The sequence below is a fragment of the Pelodiscus sinensis genome, chromosome 1 (assembly GCF_049634645.1).
Source record: "Pelodiscus sinensis isolate JC-2024 chromosome 1, ASM4963464v1, whole genome shotgun sequence".
NCBI classification, from domain to species: Eukaryota; Metazoa; Chordata; order Testudines; family Trionychidae; genus Pelodiscus; species Pelodiscus sinensis.
The window spans coordinates 78,986,831-79,003,177 of record NC_134711.1 but is presented as its reverse complement, the minus strand read 5'-3'; the positions used below and the strand labels follow the sequence as shown (position 1 = coordinate 79,003,177).

The 16,347-nt window shown below is 38.6% G+C and overlaps 2 long non-coding RNA genes across 6 annotated transcripts in view; one reads left to right on the top strand and one right to left on the bottom strand.

Annotated features, from left to right (window-relative positions):
• The window catches only part of LOC142830142 (uncharacterized), a 159,400-nt gene that overhangs the window by 74,156 nt on the left and 68,897 nt on the right, over window positions 1-16,347 (top strand). For 2 of the 4 annotated variants that reach the window (XR_012905114.1, XR_012905117.1), the window contains exon 3: window positions 4,574-4,659. The exons of the other annotated variants lie outside the window; for them this stretch is intronic. This is a non-coding gene — a long non-coding RNA (uncharacterized LOC142830142). The remainder of the gene's footprint in view (window positions 1-4,573; window positions 4,660-16,347) is intronic. 4 annotated transcript variants of the gene reach the window in all.
• Window positions 1-16,347, bottom strand: part of LOC142830144 (uncharacterized) — a 105,485-nt gene that overhangs the window by 84,634 nt on the left and 4,504 nt on the right. The gene's annotated exons all lie outside the window — the stretch shown is intronic.

Genomic DNA, 16,347 nt, shown 5'->3' with positions numbered 1-16,347 from the left:
TCTAACTAAATTTTAGCCTAAATTCAGATTGTATTGGACTTTACAGCATTTTGTGTTCTATTGCACTAGTCTAATGTATGTTATAAGCAGGCACTATTGGGTATTTGATAGACTTAATACCCTGACCCTTGTTTTGTATTGGGGTTGCGGAGTGGGGGATAGTTTGGTTTTGTCTTTCTGAGGAGAAATAGGTAATGATTTTGTTTTGTAATATGTTTTATAGCCTCATTGGGTAAGATTGTGTTCAGTAATTTGAATTTTAGAATGATAGATGAGAAAAAATGTTTCACACCTTATCCTGAGTGTTTAATGGAATGCCAATTTAATAATTCTGAACATATGGCAATTATAACGATGAATCTGAGATAATGTCCAAGTGAAATAAACTGCAATGTAAACTGTGATTAAGCAACATAATAATCACACCTACCTATTATCTCAGAAAGCCACATTTACAACCTATACCAGTTAGGTGATGTCTCAAGAAACCTCTAATTGCCTTGGGCTATAAATGAAATATTATAAAACTTCAAAACATAAAGAGTAAGAAAATGTTATTTGTATAGAGTTATCAAAATGGTGTAAGAGCATTTAGCATATAATCTAATTTATCGATCCCATTTTTCTACGTGTCATTTTCCAAAGTCAGTAATATGCTGACCTACTGAATTGTCACTGGGGAATGGAAAAGCAAAAGTCCACCACAGTTCAAAAACTCATAGACTCATCTTACATGAATCCTGGGAAACCCGGTACTTGGAAACTGCTCTTAAAACATGGCACATTACAGAATATTACATCAATATGTAGGACTCAACTCAAAAATCTAGCATTTATCTAATTTCAAAACCGCATGTTGTATGGCACAACTTAGAAACATTACTGGAAAATGTTATTATTAATCTCTTGTCAGATGCTTTCATGATTATAATGTGAGGACCTTAATGACTTAATGACTTAAGTTTTAATACCCGGTGAATTCACTAGGCTTTCCAGTTAAACTGGATGCATTTGTTGCAGAAAAAAGAATTCTCCATTAGTTTTAATTATATACTGGTCATGAAACAAGTCTTTGAAGTAAATCACTGTCCCAACTGAAACTATAGGAAATGCTAGACACAGAGGTGTTGTTTATATCACCAGTCTCAATTTGAATATGTTCGTGATTTCTCTTGTTGTCATTCCTTCTGCATGGTACCTGCTCAGCCAGTGCTGATTAGAGCAGGGGAACCAGGGCCAATCAAGAGCTAGGACTGCCATGTGCCTGGTTCCTGTGAAGAGGCTTGGGGAATCTATTTACGTGTTTTGCTCTAAAGAAATGCTAGGATCAAAGTATATCCGGAGACTTTTGTGAGTCCTGAACTGGTCCCAACTAACACAAAATATTGCCCGCTGAAGGCTGATGGGTAGAGCTAATCAAAATTTTTTTCTTGTTGGTTTAATTTTTATTTATTTACAGAATTTGTTTTATTGTTGTGTGGGTGAGAGAGTAGTGTCCCCTCTGGCAGAAAATTTCAACTTTGCACCTTAGGTCAACAACTGAATATAACATTGAAAATGCCCATTAGGATGCTTCATGGGAGTTGTAGTTCAGGTGCTGCAGGACCCAATTTTGTGTGACATGCACTCCAGCTGGACTTTATCTCCCATGATGAACCACTTCCATAGGAATCCCATGATGACCTGCAGTAGCTCAGCAAGCAGGGAGACCGGGCGACTGAGCACGCAGAATGGGGGCATGCAGCACCTGACCTGGAATTCCCAGGAAGCACTCTGGTGGTATTTCCAAAGACAAGTTTTGGCTTTGCAGCATATAATTTTCAGGGCTTGATATTCCCCCTCCCACGCCCAAAAGCTGAAATTTTCCTCAGGGGAAAAAAACTTTATGTTGTGACTAGTTTTACTAATGGGCGTTCCTTCCATCAGATCAGCAGACTCTTAACCATCCTCTGTATTACATGCAATGTATTTCAATGTACATACCAGTTAGAGTAGCAGGAAAACATGGGTGTACAGAGAAAAGTGTTAATTGCAAATAGCTGAAATGTGTGTAAAGCAATCTGTAGGCTTTCTTCTGCAGGTGGAGCCCACAGGCCTCTATTTTCACATTACCTTTATGTCAATCGCAAAGAGACCAAGAGTATAAGAGAACATTTCTTTCCAAGGATATGAGACCTTCTGTGCTGCAATAAGAGAGCCTATTAAGAACGGAAAAGTTCATGCTGCAGATAACACTTTATTTGGGGTCGGGAAGGAATTTTCCTCCAGGGTAGATTGGCAGAGGCCCTGGAGGTTTTTCGCCTTCCTCTGTAGCATGGGGTACAGATCACAGCTAGAGGATTCTCTGCATCTTGGGGTCTTCAAAGTATTTGAAGGCTTCAATATCTGAGATATAAGTGAGAGGATTATTCTGGGAGGGGTGGGTGAGATTCTGTGGCCTGCACTGTGCAGGGGGTCAGACTAGATGATCATAATGGTCCCTTCTGACCTTGAAGTCTATGAGTCTATGAGTCTAAGTGGAAAGCTGTTAGAAGCACAAGGATAGAGACTTAGAGCAGTTGCAAATGAAGGGGTAAGGGACAGTCAAGACTAAATCCCAGTCTATGCTATAGATTTAGGTCGATGTAAAGGAGCTTACATACACTTCAGTCCATAACTGTGCTCCCACTAATGTAAGTGCCTCATACCTCAATTTAATAAGTTCCCCTCTGCGGGAGGTATAGCACTTAAGTTAAATGTAATTAGGGTGCTGCAGTGGCTGCGTTACTTATATTGCCTGCTGTCTGTCGGCCTGGCATGGGGCTCAGAGTGGGAAGGCTCACCATGGTCGGGAGGGGCCTCCAGATGTATGTACCCCTTGGTGGCTCACTTCAGCCAGGGGAAGCATTTCTGGGATACCTGCTGCTGACAGAAAGAAAATAGGGTGCATGTGAACCCTTTAATTATTGTGGCTGTACGTGAACGTAATTTGACTTCATTTTTTAGTTTAGACAGGGCCAACATTAAATCCCCCCCCCCCCAAAAGAAAAACCTACAAGCCCAACACAATGAACACAATGAAGTGCAGAAGATGTTGAACAAAACATACACTGTTCATCTGGATGCTCCCTTCAAGTAGAGGAGCTCTGAGAGGTGCTGCATGCCCTCAGCCCTTACTGAATTCTGTTGCTATGGACAACCCCATGGAAGAGTTAAACACCAGTAACTCTCAGGACTGAGCCTACTGTGAACTGGAGAATATCATGGAAGGAATCCCAAGAACTGTCTTTAAGCACAATAAAATAATTTCCTCGCAAAGTATGCTTGGAAACTCTATAATTGATTGTCAGCCCAAGACATTTAAATAAGTGCTGCTTGAGGCACAGAAAAAATAATTTCCAGGAGGAAGATTTTATAAACTTGTTTGGTTTTGCTTGGAAGGATTTAAAGCAGCATTCAGTCTCTTTCCCTGTCCAGATATTTTTTAAAGGTAAATAGTCGTTGAAGTAGTGAATTTGCACAGTCACCTAATCTATTTTCTTGATGGGTATAAAATTGAACCAGTATAATATCATAGTCTGCCTTTTGCCAGGACACAGTAACTAGGTATGATAGTTGTCAATAGAAACAATATTCAGATGCACAAAACTGTAATAAAATCCCACGTTACCTGATGACAATAATTTTGATTAGTACTGTTTGCTAGAGAGTAGCTTAATTTGTGCCAATACATTTGGCACCTCGGTAGTAATTATCTATTCATTTGGATTAAAAGAGTGATTGCTGCAGTCAAAATCTCATAAAAAACAACAAAAGTAATACGAATACTAGATTTTATGTAAGCAGTGTTCCAAAGGGAAAAGAAAGTATAAGATAGGAACACTGAGAAGACATCTGTCACAGTAGTCAAGACTCTATCAAGCTTCATAATGATTATGAATCCATTACCTCTGATATATTGCATAAAGCTGTGGGAATAGAAAGCTTTTCAAATGACACAGAGAGTAATCAACATGCAGAACAAGTAGTCCACACACACAGACACACACACACATGCTGCATATTTCACATCAGAATATGTTGTTTGCTAAGTGCTATTGGCATGGCAGAAGGTGTCAGACAAATAATGAGATTTGCTTAGTAGCTATCTTATTCATCCGCAAATAAGGTTTTCTAGTCACAAAACAAACAGTTGGTTGTTTGCATATAGACCCTAGTATGGGGTGACATGGACAATTTAGTTAATGTATTTTAAAGACAGCCCAGTGATGTTTGCATACTATTTCTTACTAAGTAAGTCCAACTGCTTAAATAAAAGTTCACATATTACTTTCTTCTGTGTGTGTGTGTGTACGTACACATAACTTACTCTCTGTGTGTATCAATATACAAGGAAAATCATTGATGTCCTGAGCTTTTACATATTCTCTAGAACTTTAGGATTTGCAAAACTTTTCAGATTAAATATAATATTATTGTGCCCATATAGACAATATACTTTATATATGACATTTAACAAAATTACGTATTTTATGTAAATGGATATGAGAACAATACAGATACTCCTCAGCATAATTCTTGTCTTTGCTTCTAGGATTAAGACAGGATATAAAGTTAAAGAAATAAGATGCAGACCAGGATGTCGTTTTGCCAAGACAAATGGAACACAAAACTTAGAAGGTTTGGTTTCTATTCTAAAACCGCAAACTGAGACTTTTAAGTGGCTTCTAAATTTGGCAAAATGAGTTTCCCAACCCTAAAATACAGTGTACACATTTATTTGTTTCAACAACTATTCTAATCCTTCTTGCCTACCATGCAGGCTCATATTTCACAGACATATCACAAATGTTAGTGCTTTAAACAAATTTCAGTGTGATTTAATATTCTGAGATCAGATGTTATCAACCCTTAGCCCATATTATAACTTGGGACCTTGGGAGTACAGTATATCTAACTACTGGTTTCATTTGTACAAAACTCAGTAAAGGAAGATAAACCCCTTTTTCTGTTTGATATAATATTTTTTTAGGTTGCGATAAGGAAAAAACAAGAAACATGCATAAAATGAGGAAATAGATTTTTACAAATAGAGACCACAGAGATTTAATCATATGTATTAGAAAAAAACCCAAACATGACAGCTTTAAAGAATAATAAACAACTAACCAAAGAGCCACCACAAGACTAGATGGTGAATCATAGGCCAAGAAATGACCCACCAATAGCAGTTTAGGTAAAACATTTTGTCTCTATATAGTAGCAGTCTTTACTTGAAGTGAAAATAAATAAATAAGCTGTGCTTCCTTTCTAGTTTGCCATAATCATCCTGGTTCAAAGAAAAGTCCTATAATTGTCAATGTTATATATAAGAGAAAATACTTTGCGATTGGGAAAATGAATTGTAAATTGGCCAATATGGGGCAAGTGAGGTTGGCTTCTCTCTCTGTCACAGGACTTCCTTAGCATAGTCTGAAAAAGGTTATCAAATTTCAAGATAAAAATGCACATATTCTCTTTTAATAGAAGTTATTTTCCCATATAGAAATTCCAGATTTTATAGAACCAACTGCTTCTTTCCTTCCCCTTTCTGAATACTAAACTCAAAGGCTGTGTCTAGCCTGGCCAGTTTTTCTGGAAAATCAGCCGCTTTTCCGGAAAAACTTGCCAGCTGTCTACACTGGCTGCTTGAATTTCCGCAAAAGCACTGACTTCCTACTGTAAGAAATCAGTGCTTCTTGCAGAAATACTATTCTGCTCCCATTCAGGCAAAAGTCCCTTTTGTGCAAAGCTTTTGCACAAAAGGGCCAGTGTAGACAGCTCAGATTTGTTTTCCGCAAAAAAGCCCCGATCACGAAAATGGAAATCGGGGCTTTTTTGCAGAAAAGCACATCTAGATTGTCATGGACGCTTTTCCGCAAAAAGTGCTTTTGTGGAAAAGCGTCCGTGCCAATCTAGACGCTCTTTTCCGAAAATGCTTTTAATGGAAAACTTTTCCGTTAAAAGCATTTCCGGAAAATCATGCCAATCTAAATGCAGCCAAAGAGCTTTCAAGATAGCTGTGTGGCTTCTTCCATTGCAAAACATATGATAATGCAGTCACCTGGGTACAGGAGACCCTCGTTATTCGCAGAATCACTCCTCATGGTTCTGCATATGTGCGGGTCTCATGTCCTGGTTGGGAGGGAAAGGAGTGAGAACTCACCACAGCGCCTGTCCCCCACAGTGAGTTCTCCACCATTGCACAGAGCTGTGGGGAACTCACCGTAGCTGCTGGAAGGCATGAGAAACTCACTGTGGGAATTTGGAGCCATGGCTCCCAGTATTCATGAATTTTGCCATTCCGAGTGGATGCGGGAATGCATCACCGCAAATGGTGAGGGTTTCCTGTAGTTGAGAGACTTTCTGCAGACATCCTGGAAAACAAACTGTCACTCACATTATTCTTGGATCTGGATGTCTAATACTCCTGTCATCTGAACAAGTGGGTTGCGCCCATGAAAGCTCATGATACCGTCTACATATTTTGTTAGTCTTTAAGGTCCTACTAGTCTATATGTTGTTTTTTACATTTTTTTAATGCATGTTATGGAATGTTAATGACATTAAAGCAAAAATGCATCTTTTGTTTGCAAGATAAAAGTTATGGCTAATTCTACTGCCTTTATTGACACTGAATAGTACACATCTTAGGTGATCCCATTAAAATGAGTAAATCTACTCATGGAGTAGATTTCAGATTAGTGTGAGTAACTGTGGTATAATCTAACCTTTTACGAGTACTTTTTGCACCCACTTCAAATTCATTGTCTCACTTCATTAGTTCATGCCAGTGTAAAGCCGATGGACCCTGTGCTGTCAGCCAGTGGGATTAAACCTGGGATCTTAGAGGCTAAAGCCATGTGTCTGTAGTGCATGAGCTATATTGCCAACTGGCTCACAGCTAAGACTGTAGAGAAAACTTAACTTTCTTTTCTCAGTGGTCTCAGTGCCTCTGAGTTACATCTGGAAAAACCCTTCAGATTGTATTAGCGGTATCTCACCATCAGCTTAAAACCAAACTCATTAACATTAGTGGAAAGGTTCTTCATTACTTAGTGGGCTTTTGATGACACATAGAATGAGGATGCATTCTTTTAAAAAGAGGGGGAAAGAGTCTTTGTTCCTGTATACATGAGGTACACTTTTGTGGGAAAGGTACAAAGAAGCAAAACCAGTGTGTCTTGGACTCTTAAAACTGTACCTTAAATTTTTAGGAAGTCAGATTTTGGAGCTGAAATCAATGGGAATTTCACCAATAACGTCAGCAAGTCTAGGATTATATCCATTAAGGTTAACTGATGAAAGGATTTAACTGATGCTTGCTACTACCTAGAGGAGGTCTGAGTGTTGTTCTGTACATGCATGTCTGTTTGTGAAACAAATACTCTAAGGCAGAAATAAAAGCTTCTCCCTATTTTCTCCAGTTCAAAAATATAGCTACTAACAGGATTTCCCCCCCTTTGAATATTAATTATTGTCATGCATTGCCTGTTACAAATAGCACTTTTATTTAAAACAGCATTGATTAAAAAAAATCTTTAAAGATAAAATCGTAGAGTACAGCCAAGCACTAACATTTATTTAAGGAAAGGGAATGTAAATGTGTGTATTTGTTGAGATTTTGGTAATTATGTTGGTGATATAATTTATTAAGAAGACTTACTGAATTTCATTATTTGATGTTTTTGTCTTGTTTTCTGATGATTCACTTACCAAAGGAGTAAGGTTCTTTGATATTTGATTATCAGTTCCAACTGGCCCACAAAGCGTTGGATGTCTATCCAAAAGGTCAAGTTATTGTGAAAGTTGCTTTCATACAAAAATAGTTGTGCAAAAATATGAGATTCTAAATGCTCATTCTTAGTATCTGTGCTTTTAGAATAGTCAGTCACACTATGGTGTATTTTTGAAAAGACAAATTAGTGTGGGGTCTGCAATTTGGAAAATGAGTAAAATAATCCCTTTCTTGTAGAAAAGCATTATAGAACTTAATAGAAAAAATAACTTTTCTATAAGTTTTGGCACTTTTTTCATTGAATGCAATTAAAATTCTATGTTACTATAATATTCTACAGGTTAATTTAGAACTAGGGAAAGATTATCAGTCTAAAGATATTAAATTTCTAGAGAATATTACTGGTTTCATCTATTTGAATTTCTGTAAGACTTTAAGACTCTAAGGCCTGGTCTACACAACAGTAGAAGGTTGAAGTAAGACATGCAACTCCAGCTACATAAATTACGTAGCTGGATTTGATGTATCTTAAATCCTATTTCCGCACTGTCAACATTGTAGGAGGCCAGCTGGAACAAACACTTCCATCAGATTCTCTTTCTCCGTGTGAGGAGCATACCAACACTTACAGGAGCACCCTCTGAGTTCAATTTAGCAGGTCCATACTAGACCCTTTAAATCGAAACCCAGAAGATCGAGCACAGCAGCATCAATTTTCCATGTAGTGTAGATGTACCCTAAGAGTGTTGATCCCAAATTTAATTGTAATACTAAATGATAAATAAAACAGGACAAATACCTTCCTTCAGGGGAAATCTTAACGAAACACATAACCCATCTCTAGTTTTAGGCAGCAATACTGCTGGGAATAGATGACAAATATGGTACGATATAGTATTATTATTTCCCAATCTTTGTAAATGATGTCCTTGAGGGACAGCCAATATCTTTGGTAATAGAGCCCAACTCTGTGATCAACACTTGGTGCTCCACCCTCAGCTGACACCACAGACTATCTGTTTCCTGAAATTATATACCTTGCATTTCCGTAATGTCTAAGCAACTTAATTATGGATCAGGACCCCATTGTGCTAGGCCCTGTACAAACACAGACAAAATAGAGAATCCTTGCCCCAAAGAGTTCATGATTGAAATAGTGTATAAATCTTTTCTCTGCTTCAGAGTCTCCCAATTCCCTAGTAAAGGTCTCTTCTCTGTAGCGTCTATTTTACCACTCATCTGTAATTCTCTCCCAGTCCAATGAAGGCCTATGAACTTCAGTTTGCAACTATTGTTGCCTTATTTTCTGTCCCCTATTGCAGGTTGAGGGACCCTCTGTGTGACTTAGGTCTTCTTCAAATAAAAAAAGTATCATGTTTGTTTTACCGAACTCTTAAGAGAATTCATCTCAAACTTTATGATTAACCACCCCTTGGGATAGTCTACAAATCTTCTAGTCAATTTATATTTAAGATAAAATTTTTGTAATAAACAGGGCCCTGAACCATCTTTGAATGAGTATATTACATCTGTCTGTTTTCTCATCAAGTTAATAGATATGATACAGACAATCACCAATCCTTTCTTTGTTATAGAAATGTAACCCACACTGAATAGTGCATATTGTTTGTAGACATATTTAGATGGTTAAAGGTAAAATAGTGATATCAAGGCTGCTGAAAAAGTCTTCAATTTAAAACTAACTGTGCAACCAGAATTCAGATATGAACTAAAACTAATTGGCATAATCTAACTGATGTGAAAATGTGATTGGATCCTGGGGAGCCTGGTCCTCTAAGAAAAGAAGATGCTAATTGATATAGAAGTACAGCTTGTCTTAAAATTAAAATGATGAGAAATTCATAATTAAAAAAATCTCATCGGGAAAATATCTGAAAAAAAAGGACAGGTCAGTGGAGATTGATGGAAAATATACACAGCTCAGTACTGATCATTTACCAGTGCTCAAGGATTTGTTTCTTGCACTAGAGAGCAACAGTGATGTTGTCAGGGCTGTTCCCTAATCTGGCACAACGAGTGCAGGAGGTGAGGTCCTGCAAAGTTCAAAAAGAAAAACCAAAAACCAAAAAACAACCTTTGCCTCGCCAGACACTAGTAACAAAAACTTCCCCCAAGAATCACAATACACTGATTTTGGAGGATCTCTATCAAATGATTGTCCCTAAAAAATCAGGGGTGAACACTTGAACCCACCCCCAGAGGTACACCAAGCTTTTTTGCTGCAAAAAAGCTTGAAAAAAGAAAAGAGAAAAACAAACTGCTGTCTCTGGCAGCTGACCCTTCAGTCAGAGGCATGCAGATACAGACGACAGACAGACCTTCCAAGACACAAGAATCAAATCATCGCCTTAAAAAAGTAATTTTTTAATTACAAAACAAAAGATAAACTTGATAAAGCATACTTGGTTGCTAGATGTTACAGAGCAACTAAGGAAAACAAATTAAAACACAGAGAAAAGTCTCTGGGCACAGTGCTAGATGGTAAATGGGGAGGGGAGACATAGAATCATATAGAGAAGTTCAAACCAAATCGCAAAATAAAGAAAAATTACCCTGAACATGACTGGATTCATTTTTCCCTTTACTTACTTCCAATTTTCTCTTTGTTCAGTCCACTCCCAGGCCCCAAATTCCTTGGAGACATAGTAGTTCTGTCTGGGTTTAAATCATTCTGTGTCTTTCAACTCCTGGTTTTTCTCTCCCACACAAAGAAAGCAGGCAAGGGATCTTATATGATTCACATTTCATCCCTCTATCTTGATTGGTTCTCCTGGCCCCCCTGGGCAATATCTTTGTAGCTACCTGAGTTTAACCCCTTAGTCACCGAGTGCTGGTCAGCACTCCTCCTGTCCATTATAGATGTGCTGCCAATATTTTAATAACTCATTCAAAAATGTTGGCCCTTAGTCTGTGATAAACCCCATGTACATGAGCTCACAGAATCATTGAATACTAGAACTGGAAGGGACCTCAAGAGGTCATCAAGTCCGGTCCCCTGTCCTCATGGCAGGACCAAGCACTATTTAGATCATCCCTGATAGATGTTTATCCAACCTGCTCTTAATTATCTCCAGTGATAGAGATTCCACAACCTCTCTAGACAACTTATTCCATTGTTTAACCTCATAGGGTATGTCTGCACTAGCCCCCTAGTTTGAACTAGGGAGGCTAATGTAGGCATTCGAAGTTGCAAATGAAGCCCGGGATTTAAATATCCCAGACTTCATTTGCATCTTCCCGGGCGCCGACATTTTAAAATCCCCCTTAGTCCAAACTCCATGCCCGCGGCTACACGCGGCACGGAGTAGGTAGTTAGAATTAGGATCTCTAATTTGAACTACCGTTACTCCTCATGGAACTCCGCAGGCACGGAGTGCGGACTAAGAGGGATTTAAAAATGGCGGCGCCTGGGAAGATGCAAATGAAGCCTGGGATATTTAAATCCCGGGCTTCATTTGCAACTTCAAATGCCTACATTAGCCTCCCTAGTTCAAACTAGTGGGCTAGTGTAGACATACCCATAGACAGGAGGGTTGAGTGGCAGGGCAGGGTGACAATATTTTCCCTAAAGGAAAACAGGACACTCTCTTCATGGGGCCAGCCCAAGCCCCTCCCCTCCCCTCTGCTGTCAGCCTGTGCAGGGCTGGCCCAAGATGCACTGCCGCTGATTCCTGCCTGTCTCCAGCTGCTCTCCTGAGCCCTTCCTCCTGTGGAAGGCTGATATTGCTATTTGTCCCCCCACCTCTCCATGCCCTGCAAAGGGTTGCACTCCCCTTTGTTGGCAAAACTGGGCATTTTCTCATTTGCTCTGCTCTTGCTGACTGATGCTCAATCAGCAAGAGCAAATAGGAGAAATGCACAGCTTTGCCAAAAAAGTCAGGGCAGCTCAGTCAAGCCATAAAAATGGGACTGTCCTGGGCCAAAGTGGGATGTATGGTCCCCTTATTCAGCAGTATCTATGCTTTTGCTTGCCCGTTAAAATAGAAAGTTTTTCTTGTAACTGCTGCCATTATCTTCTTCCTTAGGCTTATCATAAGTGTGTTTGATGAAGAGACTGTGACTTTTTCTTGAAAAATATACTACATGTCAAATAGTACAGCAATAAGCAGAAATTTGATTTAGATGGATTAATAAATTTGAGTTGTCACGTGATCCATAGTCAAGAAAGAAGCAGACAATTTTTTTATGGTGTAAAATGGCACTGGGTGTTTCAAAGTCCCCCTCTACTTCAATGGGAGTGGAGGAGGAACATATAGATATAGACATACAGAATTTATGTGTCCCCTCCCCCATCAACAATTATATTTTCTTACATTTTTAGCTAATACAGATATAAGTTGAAACCACAAGAAAATGCTACTGTTCCACACTAAACTCCAGTCATCTGAAGAAGTGGGCTCTGCCCATGAAAGCTCATGATACCATCTACATATTTTATTAGTCTATAAAGTGCTACCAGACTATTTGTTGTTTTTTAAAGTTTTTACTAAAAAAATAGTTATCCACAAACTTCAACACATTGATTTCAAAGACCAAATCCTTTTTTAAGCTGCAATCCAGTTTAATTTTAACCACCAATTTTTTCCATACTCCGCTGGCTTCATGGAAATTTTACTCAATGCTCCACCCTCCCTTGGGGCTAAGCAGTATTTTTGCACTTTTCTTCTCCTCCCAGAGAGAAATACAGGCTACGATTTAGCTGAACTCTTTCTGCGCAAGATGGAAAAGTCAGAATTTGATTTTCTCCTTTCTCCTGTGTCAGTTGGACTCTGGCTGGCAGTGATCTAGTGCATTATTAACTTATACAGTTCACCCAACTGCCGGGAACTCTCATGATTTGGCTGACCTTATTACAGCCCAGTTTCAGAGGTGGAACCTTGTTTCTCTGAGACCAGAGTTTAGTTGGCACAGAGCAAAGGCTCCTACTCAGTTATGGGTCAGTACATCAGACGCTGATGTGAACTTATGTGAACAGGCAATAACTTATTAAATCTGAACTTTGCCAATGGGTTCACAATAAAAATTGACCCCAGATTAAATGCAAAGCTCTGGCAACTCAGTAGCCTGTGAACCAAAAATTCCAGACTCAGTTGTGAATCAAATTCAGAAGAGTTATTTTAGATCTAAGTGACTTATACATATTGCTCTGTTGTTTTCAAAGTACTTTCAGCTATTTTCTCCATAAGCAATACAAGCACTATATCGGTTATTATTTACAAGGTAAAATATTTGTTGAATTGAGCTACTGAGCCCCAGTTTTCAGAACTAGTGGAGAGTGGCAACTTCAGGAAACCAGTTGCTCCATCCCAAAGGAAATTAGAGCAGCAGGGGACCTGTTCTAACTTCTGCTGCTAATGCCAGCAAGAGATTAAGTTTAAAGGAATTCAGCTCCCCAACGCATACACTTCTGCCCCATGTTCCCCTCTCGCTCACTCCCAGCATACTCTCATCCTCCCCCTTCCAGCAATAGGGGTGTGTGGGGCGTGAAGGTACTGGGATAGGAGGCAGCTGTGTAGGAGGTGTAGTCTGGCAGAGATTCTCTTCTAGACCATCTGCAGCACAAACCTCTGGACAGTTTAAGTTCATTCACATGGTACAAAGTGTACTTGTCAGACTGATGCTGATGGGAGTCTAGCCCAGTAAACTGGACTACTTGAGGGATATGTGTTTCATTCCAACAGAAGCTTAATGATACTGACAGCAAATTACAGCTTGAAATCTAATGCTAAGGTGCTCTTTGAGGTCTGAGTCCATAAAGCTGTGAATCCATTTTTGTTATAGATGTTTTTAAACTAATTTGTTTATTGATTATCTTTCAGAGGAAATGTTTGCAGTTTTGTAAACATGCGAATAAAAGGAAAACACGCTATTTACAATTCTAGTACCAATGGTGGTGTCCAGTACTGAGAATGAAATCCCGACCAAATTAAAGTCAATGGGAATTTTGCTATTGACTTCAAGTAAGGGTGGGATTCGATCTGGAATCACTACCGGACAGTGCCAAAGACATGGAATAACAATTACAAATTCAGAAGATAATGTTTCTTAGTTTTAATTAAGACATGTTTTCCCTTTCTCCCTTTTCTCTTGGGACACATCTACACAGCAGAGCTAAAGCTGAAATAAGCTATGCAACTTCAGATACGTCAACTGAGTACCTTAAATCGGAATAGCTTATTTCAGCGTTTGGCTCTGTCTATAGAGCAGGAAGTCCGAGGAAGAACATTCTTCCTTTGACTTCCCTTACTCCTTGTAAAATGAGGGTTACAGGAGTCAGAGTAGTAAGTCCTCCAGCTCAACATTATTTCGACATTATGTTGAATAACTGCTTGTAGTGTAGATGCGGACTATGTTATTGAGGAATAATGTCAGTTATTCTAAATAATAACATTGCTGTGTAGATATTTGGTGACTGTAATGCAGTAGGTGTTGTATTTACTGGCATGCATGATTTCCTGTTCTATGATCTTGACTTCTTAAGTAAACCTGCCAACAACAGAGAATGTAAAGCAGGTATGGAAGCTTTGTAATCTCCCGCTGCTGGAACAGCATTGCTTAAGAGGCTATGAGTGTAGAATCTTAAGATTGTCCACTATATTGAGATCAGGTGACCTTTGGACCATTTGCTTTTCTTGTTAGACTTAGTGTCTCAAAGATGGACAATGGATTCATGCTGTGACTTTTCTTTTCTCCCCCCTCACTCACTTACAATCTGTACCACACAAATAGAGAGGGCTGAATTTTAATATTCTCTAATTTGTTTGGTTAGCCAGAGTGTCCCTTCTTATAGCTTCAGTGTTCTCCTACACAGACATTACCTGGTCAAAATACAGAATATCACAGTTAAACTAGGCCAGTGTTCTCTTTTACCACTTGCAACATTAAAACTCTTAAGGTGTCACCGTTGTGAGAAAGGAGAGGGGGAGAAATGAACAGAAATTGGCCCATCAGAAGGAATCCATCCACATGAGAATGATTTGAGAGAGAATGGGAAACAGTATAAAATCGAATCCATTCCCATTATGGCTGGAGATTGTAATCTCCTTGATGCTGAGCCCAGGAAAGAATGCTTTCCACAATATGCAGCATCAGGTTGCTTTAGAAATGGGGATGTGGGCTGGAAGGAGGCGGCACTGGTTATATAACATGCAATTTAAGATAATGGTCTTTGAGAAAGAAAAATTAATTTCAGGAGAACAGACCTATAAAGCCTCAGTTATTTGGAAGGCAGTTTCACTCACCACCGACATTAATAATATCACTCCCTACTGAGTCCCAGCCATGTTTATTATCATTTAATTTCTTGCCAAAACCCACATTTTCTTATCACGGTATCCCAGAGTTTGGAAACTATTAGTACAATTAGTTGAAACCAAGACTTTTTTTATTCTGGTTAATAATAAAATGGCAAAGCTCTAAAATAATGAACCTGGGAATAAAAATAATATGCGCTAAATTTGCCACAAAAATCAATGAAATGTCAAGAGTTAATGTTACATCTCCTAATGATCACATCTCTGCCTTTGTGCTTTATAATGATGTCATTTGTGTTTTTAATGGCAGCTACTTTGTTTATTAAACTAGAGTTTTGAGGGCTTTCATAGGTGTTCAGAAATTTGTGGAAGTACAGATTATTTCCTGAAACATTTTTATAAATCATTATCTGAATTTCAAAGTGGATCATTTTATCTCTGTCCATCTTGTCTACCTTTATTTTATTAACAACTTGGTGACACGGAGATGATTTTGCATTAGTTGAAGAACTGCATTTCTCTGACCCCCAAACACAGATATAGTCAAGGTAAGACAGGAAGTGGATGAAGCATTTTAAAACTCTGCTCCCTACTGCACCTTAAACTTGATGGCATGAATTCAAGTCAGTACTTAGAGAAGTGTCAGGGCTGTAATGATTCAGAATCTTAATCTACTGCTGAGCTGCCAGCCAGAAACCATCCCTGCTCCCCACACCAAAAAATAAATCTACACCGTTTCATATTTGTGATGAAAAATACCTTTTGTGCATTCCATTACAAATACAAAATCAGTTGTATAAAATACAAAAGAAAATGTTATATATCAGAGGGGCTTCAAGTTTTACTGCAGATCAACAAAGAAAATATTGGTAGACCATGTGCTGGGAAATGTAGTCTGGGGTGTGATTGTAAAACCAGTTTTGTTCCCAGATTATATGGACACTGCAAAGAATCCGTAGAAGGGCTATTTTAACCATACAAGGAGAAGTGGACAGAGATTTCATAAGATCACATATTTCACAGTGGTGGTAAATCAAATTGATATAGTTCCCAGAATGGTATATTTATAGCAACAGATGAAAACTACTATTAGCCAGCTTACTTTAAGGTTATTTTAGTAACCCACATAATGTTCAGAGAGAACACAGACACACACACAAAGGAAAAAAAAGGGAAAACAAAACCGTCTGAGAGAGCCAACCACAAACTGTGATGTGAGCTCTTTCCTTTTGTATTCCTTTCATTTATTTATTAAAATGCCTAAGCCTTGAGTCCATCTATACAAATATAAAACCATACTTTTACTGAAAACCAGCA